This window comes from Triticum urartu, chromosome 7A (assembly GCF_056163025.1).
Source record: "Triticum urartu cultivar PI428250 chromosome 7A, HENAU_Tu73, whole genome shotgun sequence".
Lineage (NCBI taxonomy): Eukaryota > Viridiplantae > Streptophyta > Magnoliopsida > Poales > Poaceae > Triticum > Triticum urartu.
In genome coordinates, this window is record NC_141879.1 from 336,621,842 (window position 1) to 336,631,980 (window position 10,139).

A 10,139-nucleotide genomic window follows, 5' to 3' on the forward strand; every position below is an offset into this window, starting at 1 on the left:
AGCAAGCAAAGATAGAAGTGATTTCGAGGGTATGGTCATCTTGCCTGCAAAGTTCTCCGTGTTGACATTAGCTTGATCCTCGTAAGCGTACTCAACGGGTTACTCGATCATGTAATCGTCTCCTAGCTCTACCCAAAGCAAGAACACAAGCAAAGGGAACCACGATCAACCACGGTGCAATGCGCAAGCAACATGATGCAAAACATGGCATGATATGCGGGATGTGATATGCAATGCATATGCATGCTTTGGAAAAGAAAGATTGAACCAACCCTCAACTGGGAAAACCAAGAGAGCCACTGGAAAGATGAGTTGATTTCGGTCGAAATCGATATAAAGATCACCGGAATCGGATGCACGGTTTGCAAATGGCAAGCAAGACAATAATGGCACCAGTCTGCGATTAACAGCACGATGCCATCTAAATGCATCAAGCAAAAATAAGCTACTGCACTCTAACATAGCAACAAAGCACATTGCAGTGATCCACTCAAGATGCTTGACAAAAGATGAACACTGAGCTGCGGCTAATTCACACAATAGCAGGTTCAAACAAGCATGGCAAAAGTGCAAAAGATATCAGGTTCACAGACTTAGATTAAATAACAACATATCAGGATTTAACATCAAGAAGCAATGTTTAGAGCAAGATAACAACATGCTCTAGGAACATATCATGGAAAAGCAAGGCATGGCATGAAACAACACAAAGCATATAACAAAAGTCCCTTACTGACCATAAGCCAAAAGGGATCAGAAAATACAATGGCAACCATGTAAACATAGCAAGTTTCGTTAACAGAATCAGACTTAGCAGAAAACTGGAACATGGCAAAAACAGAGTTACGTAGGCATGTTTGCGAGCTCGATGCACTCAACACAAGGAATTTCATGACAACCTAAGCATACACCCAATAAGAATACATTATCAAGAAGCTAACCATGGCAAGAACAATCACACAGCATGCATGGATCAACTACAACAACCTCGGCAAAATTGATTAACACGTAAACAATCCGCCAGGAACATTTTATAGCAAAAGTAGAGCAAGAGTGAGTCATGCTAGGGTACTCCATAATTGCAAAAAAAGACATGGATGGATAGAGCATAACAATATCTAAAAAACATCCTTACTGAACATGCTCAAAAGAGGCATGGATCACTCTGTAGCAACATGAATACATGGCATAAAAATACATCAGGGAAATGACTTAGAAGAATTCTAAGTCCCTGAAGTCAGCAACGTCACGAGAGCTACTTTGCATGCTTGTGCTAGTCACCACATTGAACACAAAAATACATGGCATACACCCTAGTAAAGATGGCATGGCATACAACAAAACACATGTAGGGCTCAAGTTCATAGGAGGCACACATTAAACATGGCAAAAATGACAAATGTCCATAATCTGATAAGAATCAGAAACTAACATCACATAGCACTTGCAACAGCACTTAGGGCAACAAGATGAACTCAAATGAACATGGTGCAATGGAATGATATGAAGTGCACATCGAGACAAACAATTCGATATGCTACACGCGCAAAACGGAGCTACGGATGCAATGTTATGATGCGATGAAGTTGCTAAAAATAATAGGGACTTAGGGGAAAAACGAGGTCAACCCTAGATTTCAGATCTGGATCTGGAGCATGCGAATCGAGGTTCGACGGGGAGCTCGCCGGAGTAACTGTAGATGCCGGAGACGGTGGACTTGCCGGTTCCGGTGGCGAGGAGCTCGCCGGTGGCCGGAGCTTGACGAGGAGGACGACGAGGCGCGGTGAGGTGGCCGGCGTCGGGCAGGGCGGTGGCGAGGCGATGCGGTGGGCGACGAGGTGAGGCTCGGGCAGTGGAGGAGGATGCATAGTTGGATGGGGGAGAGCGGGCGGACGTGTCCGTCCACGGCGATTTCGTCCGGCGGCACGGAGGAGCTGGTTAGGGTTTGGACTGCGCGAAAATCCGGGGGGAGACGCATATTTATACCTAGAGGGAGCTAGGAGGCTCCAAATTGAGCACAATTTTCGGCCACGCGATCGTGATCGAACGACCGAGATGATGGAGGGGGTTTAGGTGGGTTTTGGGCCACTTTGGAGAGGTGTTAGGCTGCAACACATACGAGGCCTTTACGGTTCCTCGGTTAACCGCTGGAGTATCAAACAAAGTCCAAATGGCACGAAACTTGACAGGTGGTCTACTGGTAGTATACCAAGGCCGCTTGGCAAGTCTCGGTCCAATCCAAGAACGTTTACCACCCACACACGAAAAGAGGCAAAAGGGGACACCGGAGGACATAGGAGTGCCGGAATACAAAACAGACAACTGGGAAAATGCTCGGATGCATGAGACAAACACGAATGCAAATGCGATGCACATGATGACATGATATGAGATGCATGACATGGACAAAATGCAAAACGAAAACAAAACCCATCCACGAGGGAATATCATAATTTAGAGCCGAAAATGGCAAGAGTTGGAGTACAAATATGGCGAGTTACATACGGGGTGTTACAACACTCCACCACTACGAAAGGATCTCGTGCCGAGATCTAGGACTAGAAAAACTCCGGGTATTCGGAACAGAGGTGGTCCTCGCGTTCCCAGGTGGCTTCACGGTCGGAATGATGTGACCACTTCACTTTCAGGAATTTGATAGACTTGTTGCGAGTCTTGCGCTCAGTTTCTTCAAGAATAGCAACGGGATGCTCATGATAAGACATGTCTTCTTGGAGATCAATCTCTTTGAAGTTGATGGTGCGGGCAGGAGTCTTGAAACACTTGCGAAGTAGAGACACGTGAAACACGTCGTGCAAGTTTGCAAAGTTGGATGGAAGCTCAAGTTGATAGGCGAGGTCGCCTCTTTTGCTAATGATCTTGAAAGGACCCACGTATCTAGGGGCAAGCTTCCCTTTGATACCGAAGCGACGAGTACCTTTCATTGGAGAGACGCGGAGGTAGACATGATCTCTGATCTCGAAAGCCAAGTCACGATGCTTGCTATCATAGTAACTCTTCTGGCGCGATTGCGCGGCTTTGAGATTTTCATGAATGACTTTGCACATTTCTTCAGCCTCTATGATCAAGTCATTGCCAAGAAGTTGGCGTTCACCAGTCTCTGACCAGTTAAGAGGAGTACGACACTTTCTGCCATAGAGAATCTCGAATGGGGCCTTACCCGAACTCGCTTGGAAGCTGTTGTTGTAGGAGAACTTGGCATATGGAAGACAATCTTCCCACTTCATACTGAAAGAAATGACACATGCCCTAAGCATATCTTCAAGAATTTGATTGACTCGCTCGACTTGGCCACTAGTTTGAGGATGAAAGGCTGTGCTGAAGCGAATGTTGGTGCCCATAGACTTCTGAAAAGAATCCCAGAACTTAGAGGTAAAGATGCTTCCATGATCTGAAGATATCAACTACGGAATGCCGTGCAGAGAGACAATCCTGGAGGTATATAGCTCTACCAACTGAGCTGCTGTGATAGATTCTTTGATAGGAAGAAAATGAGCCACTTTAGCTTGTTGATGACAACAAAGATAGCATCATTGCCACACTTGGACTTGGGAAATCCAGTCACGAAGTCCATCTCAATATGGTCAAACTTCCATTCTGGAATGGCAAGAGGTTGGAGGAGACCAGCTGGTTGTTGGTGTTCTGCTTTCACTCTTCTGCAGACATCACATTCATTCACGAACTGAGCAATCTCGTGCTTCATTCGAGTCCACCAATATGACTGCTTGAGGTCATGGTACAACTTTGTACTTCCATGGTGAATAGAGAGGAGTGAATTGTGAGCCTCGTTCATAATGACTTTACAAAGGTCACCCTTAGGCACAACAATGCGATCCTCAAAGAATAGAGTATCCTTGTCATCAAGAGGATAACACTTGTACTTGGGTTGACTCTTGGCAATCCCAATATTCACCTTCTTCACAGTTGCATCAAGAAGTCGAGCCTCACGAATCTGATCTTCCAAAGTAGGAGACACTTGGAGGTTGGCGAGGAAACCTTGAGGAACAACTTGGAGATTAAGTTTGCAGAAAGCTTCACAAAGCTCTGGTTGATAGGTCTTGAGAATCAAACTATTGCAGTAAGCCTTCCGGCTCAATGCGTCAGCAATGACATTGTCCTTGCCTGGAGTGTATTCAATACTCGGATTATACTCTTGAATCATTTCAACCCAACGAGTTTGCCTGAGGTTGAGGTTGGGCTGAGTAAAGATGTACTTGAGGCTCTTATGATCACTGAAGATGTCCACTTTTCTTCCCAACAAGAGACGTCTCCATGTTAAAAGAGCATGGACAACTACCGCCAACTCGAGGTCATGAGTGGGGTAGTTCTTTTCATTGGGCTTCAACTGTCGAGAGGTATAGGCCACAACTTTCTGCTCTTGCATTTACACAGCACTGAGACCTTGAAGGGAAGCATCACAGAAAACCTCGAATGGTTTGGATTCATCAGGAGGAGTCATAACTGGAGCTGTGACTAACTTCTCTTTGAGGGTGTTGAAAGCTACGTCACACTCAGGCGACCAGACATACTTCACATGCTTCTGGAGGAGGTTGGAAAGAGGCTTCGCGATCTTTGAGAAATTCTCATTGAACCTTCGACAATAGCTTGCGAGCCCAAGGAAGCTTTGGAGTTGCTTCACATTCTGAGGTGGTTCCCAATTCACAATTGCAGACACCTTCCCAGGATTAACAACTATGCCCTTGGTGGAGATGATATTCCCAAGGTAGAGAACCTCATCGAGCCAAAACTCGCACTTTGAAAACATCGCATTGAACTGATGTTCTCTGAGTTTATCCAGCACCAATCTCAAGTGCTTGGCATGATCCTCCTTGTTCTTGGAAAAGACCAAAATGTCATCGAGATAGACCCAGACGAAGTCATTTGTGTAGGTGTTCAAGATGAAGTTCATCATGCGAGAGAATGTTGGAGGAGTGTTGACCAGGCCGAAAGACATGACAGTGTATTCATATGAACCATAGCTTGTTCTTAATGCTGTCTTGGGGATGCCTTATTCACGAATGCGAATCTGATGATAGCCCATACAGAGGTCAAGCTTGGAGAATACTTCAGCACCTTTGAGTTGTTCAAAAAGCTCATTGATGTTGGGAAGTGGGTACTTGTTCTTTATGGTCATCTTGTTCAATGGACGGTAGTCGACACAAAGTTGGTCTGTTCCATCCTTCTTCTTGACAAAAAGAACACCACAACCCCATGGAGAAGAACTCGGTCGGATGAGACCCATACGCTCTTGAATATCGAGTTGTTTCTTCAGCTCCTTCAACTCTTCTGGTCCAAGCTTGTAAGGACGTTTGCAAACAGGTTCCGTGCTAGGCTCAAGATCAATGACGAATTCAAATGGCCGGTGAGGAGGCATTCCTGGAACCTCTTCTGGAAAGACGTCTTGATATTCACAAACGACTGGAATCTGAGATATGGCATCCAACTCACCCTTCTCATTGAGAGAAAACAGTCGAATGCTATCATCACGAGCGGCAAAGACGATTACATCCTCAGACGAATGTGTCAATTGAATCTGCCTGGCAGCACAATCAAGCTGAGCCTTGTGCTTAGAAAGCCAGTACATTCCGAGAATAAGATCAATATCCAAGTTACCAAGAACCACTGGAGAGGACAACAATTTATAGTCTCCAAACTGGATAGAAACATCGGGAGCAACCAAACTAGAAGTCATAAGCTTTCCGGGAGAAACAACTTGCATGACTTTGGGCAAAACCTCTGTGTCAACATTGTGCTTCGATGCAAAAGGGAATGACAAGAAAGAATGCGATGCACCAGTATCAAAAAGAACTCTTGCAGGAATATCGTTAACAGGAAGGTTACCCATGATCACTTCTGACGAGTCCTCTGCCTGAGCCGTTATCATCATGTTGACCTTAGCATGCTTGGGATTATGCTTGACCACTGCATTGCTGGAAGATCTCACAGGAGGAGGAGGAAGACGCCTCTGATTGAAGCATTTGTTTGCATAGTGACCCTTCTGCTGACACTTGTTGCATGTGACCTCTGAAAGCGGATGGTGATACGGAGCACTTGATCTTGGAGCATGAGACGAAGTCTTGTTCTGACAGCCTAGGTTGCGAGGGTGGGAAGATCCATTGCCACCTTTGCTCTTCTGCTGATAAGGCTGATGGAATGGAATGGAGGAGGAGGAGGCAACCAATACTTTTGCTGTTTAGCTACCACTTGAGTTGAGGAAGAAGGAGTTGCATTCCTGACTCTCTTCTTGGAAGCATCGCACTTGAGCTGAGCGGTCTCTTGCTTTAGTGCCATATTGTAGAACTCATCATACTTTTTCGGCTCAAAAAGCACGAGGGATAGTTGCAGATCTTCTCTGAGGCTACCTCTGAACTGATAAATCATGCTATTCTCGTCAGGGACGTCTTGCTTAGCGAAATGAGCGAGCTTCTGGAACATGATGTTGTACTGGTAAACAGACAAGCTGCCTTGCTTCAGATTGCGGAACTCCTCACGCTTGCTCTCAACAACACTCCGAGGAATGTGGTGAGCTCTGAAGTCTTGGCGGAAATCATCCCAGGTAATCACACAACCTCCTCTGGAATCTTTGTATTGCTGATTCCACTCTGCAGCTTGGTCTTTGAGTTGGAACGAAGCAAACTTGACAAAGTCCTCAGGCCTGACATTGCTGCACTCGAAATGTTTGTAGATATCCACAAGCCAATCATCAGCATCTGTTGCCTCGACATAGTTACTGAAGATCTTTGGCTGGTTTGCGAGGAACTGGTTGAGTGTAGCAAACTGATTTTGATTGTTGCCATGGCCTTGATTTCCTTGGTTGCGCTCTTGCAAGAGTTGCATAATTAGCTGTGTGTTGGCGTTGGTAGCGGCCATCACAGCTTGCCATGCCTCCGGAGGTGGAGGTGGTGGCGGCGGTTCCGGATTCTGACGCGTTGGAGGAGCCATCCTGAAGAGGGTGACATCCGTTAGCATCTTTAAAGACATATATTCAAGCTGAATCAAAAGGATTGAAATTGCAACATATAGTTTTAACATTGGAACAAGAATGAACGAATGAATTCCAAATTAAATGGTCACACTTCCATAAATTGAGAAGCCACTTAGATAGAGGTAGATGAATAAAAACTACAAGGTACAGACATGAACAATACTTGGTAAGGATTACCCAATCACAAACCAAATATCCGCAGAAGAAATACTAAAGCTACATGAATTCCTACCTATGAAACTCCTGAACCTTTCCGGTTATGCAATCAGGTGTTGGGGATACAGGGGAAGCATAATATCTCACCCAAAGCTAGCAAATCCTATATCCAGCTGTATCCATCCTTCAACACATAACCAAGAAACCTTTCGAAATCATTTACCTCAACCTTCAAAAAGCATCCGTTATACAAGTTATGGCAATACTCCCGAACTCCCGCCCCAGTACTGGGTGGCGTCGAGGTTATCTCACCAACAACTGCATAACAGAGATTTTCGATGTCGGCAAAACTCAGGTATTCCAGAACTGTAACGATAAAATTGTGCCGACAACACCTCGGAGCTCAACTCCCCGGGACACTGCCACAACCCCTAAATGTCAGGAGGCACCAAGAACAATGTTCTCGTCACCAAACCATCGAAACGATTCCAAGATACCTACGTGATCCTAATTTTTTTTAGTGAAATTTGAGAAGAGAAGAGTCAAAACTCTACGTCAGGATGCCTCACCAGAGCGATGAAGGGACTCAGGAGTAAAAGAATCATCCTCTCAATATATATAATCCTAAAAGACTCAAAACATTTTCCTAGACTCAACAACGCCGGTGATTCGATCAAGCAGGGGGCTCCTAAGTCGGGGAAGGCTCTTATTACCAACTTGTAACACCCACGATGCGGCTATATCTCCCACGTGTCGGAGCACGACTTAGAGGCATAACCGTATTGTAGGCAATGTCGCAAGAGGGGTAATCTTTACACATCCCCTATACTGAATAAGAAAGAGGTACATAGTTGGCTTACAATCGCCACTTCACACAATAACATAAATATATCATTACAATCATCCAGATACAATCAAGGTCCGACTACGAAACCAAAATAAAGACAACCCCAAATGCATAATGTCCCCGATCGCCCCAACTGGGCTCCACTACTGATCGTCTGGAAAGGAAACGTAGTATCATCCTGAGTCCTCATCAAACTCCCACTTGAGCTCAGTCGCATCCCCTGGAACGGTATCACCGGCACCTGCATCTGGTTTTGGAAGTAATCTATGAGTCACGGGGACTCAGCAATCTCACACCCTCGCGATCAAGACTATTTAAGCTTATAGGTAGGGGAAGGTATGAGGTGGAGCTGCAGCAAGCACTAGCATATATGGTGGCTAACATACGCAAATGAGAGCGAGAAGAGAAAGGCAAGGCATGGTCGAGAATCTATGATCAAGAAGTGATCCTAGAACAACCTATGTTCAAGCATAACACGAGACCGTATTCTTTTCCTGGACTCCGCCGAAAAGAGACCATCACGGCTACACACTCTATTGATCCATTTTAATTAAGTTAAGTTTCAGGTTTTCTACAACCGGACATTAATAAATTCCCATCTGCTCATAACCGCAGACACAGCTTTCGAAAGTTCAAAACCCTGCAGGGGTGTCCCAACTTAGCCCATCACAAGGTCACACGGTCAACGAAGGATATTCCTTCTCCCAGGACGCCCCGATAAGCTCGGAATCCCGGTTACAAGACATCTCGACAATGGTAAAACTAAACCAGCAAAGCCACCCGAATGTGCCGACAAATCCCGATAGGAGCTGCACATATCTCGTTCTCAGGGCACATCGGATGGGACATCCTATGAGTAAAACCAACCCTCAAGTTATCCCGAGGTGGCCCCACAGTCTACTCAGTTTGGACCAACACTTAGAGGAGCACTGGCCCGGGGGGGGGGGGTTTAAAATAAAGATGACCCTTGAGTCCGCGAAATCCAAGGGAAAGAAGGCTAGGTGGCAAATGGTAAAACCAAGGTTGGGCCTTGCTGGAGGAGTTTTATTCAAGGCGAACTATCAAGGGGTTGCCATTATAACCCAACCGTGTAATGAACGCAAAATCAAGGAACATAACACCGGTATGACGGAAACTAGGGCGGCAAGAGTGGAACAAAACACCAGGCATAAGGCCGAGCCTTCCACCCTTTACCAAGTATATAGATGCATTAAAGTAAACAAGTTATAATAATGATATCCCCACAATAAACATGTTCCAACAAGGAACAAACTCCAATCTTCCCCTGCAACTAGCAACGCTATAAGAGGGGCTGAGCAAAGCGGTAACATAGCCAAACAACGGTTTGCTAGGACAAGGTGGGTTAGAGGTTTTACATGGCAATATGGGAGGCATGATAAAGCATGTGGTAGGTATCGTAGCATAGGCATAGCAAAAGAGCGAGCAACTAGCAAGCAAAGATAGAAGTGATTTCGAGGGTATGGTCATCTTGCCTGCAAATTTCTCCGAGTTGACGTTAGCTTGATCCTCGCAAGCGTACTCAATGGGTTACTCGATCACGTACTCGTCTCCCGGCTCTACCCAAAGCAAGAACACAAGCAAAGGGAACCACGATCAACCAAAGTGCAATGCACAAGCAACATAATGCAAAACATGGCATGATATGCGGGATGTGATATGCAATGCATATGCATGCTTCGGAAAAGAAAGATTGAACCAGGCCTCAACTTGGAAAACCAACAGTGCCTCTAGAAAGATGAGTTGATTTCGGTCCAAATCGATATAAAGATCACTAGAATCGGAGGCACGGTTTGCAAATGGCAAGCAAGATAATAATGGCACCAATCTGCGATTAACAGCATGATGCCATCTAAATGCATCAAGAAAAAAATAAGCTACTGCACTCTAACAGAGCAACAAAGCACATGGTAGTGATCCACTCAAGATGCTTGACAAAAGATGAACACTGAGCTACGGCTAATTCACACAATAGAAGGTTCAAACAAGCATGGCAAAAGTGCAAAAGATATCAGGTTCACAGACTTAGAGAAAATAACAACATATCAGGATTTAACATCAGGAAGCAATGTTTAGAGCAAGATAACAACATGCTACAGGAGCATATTATGGCAA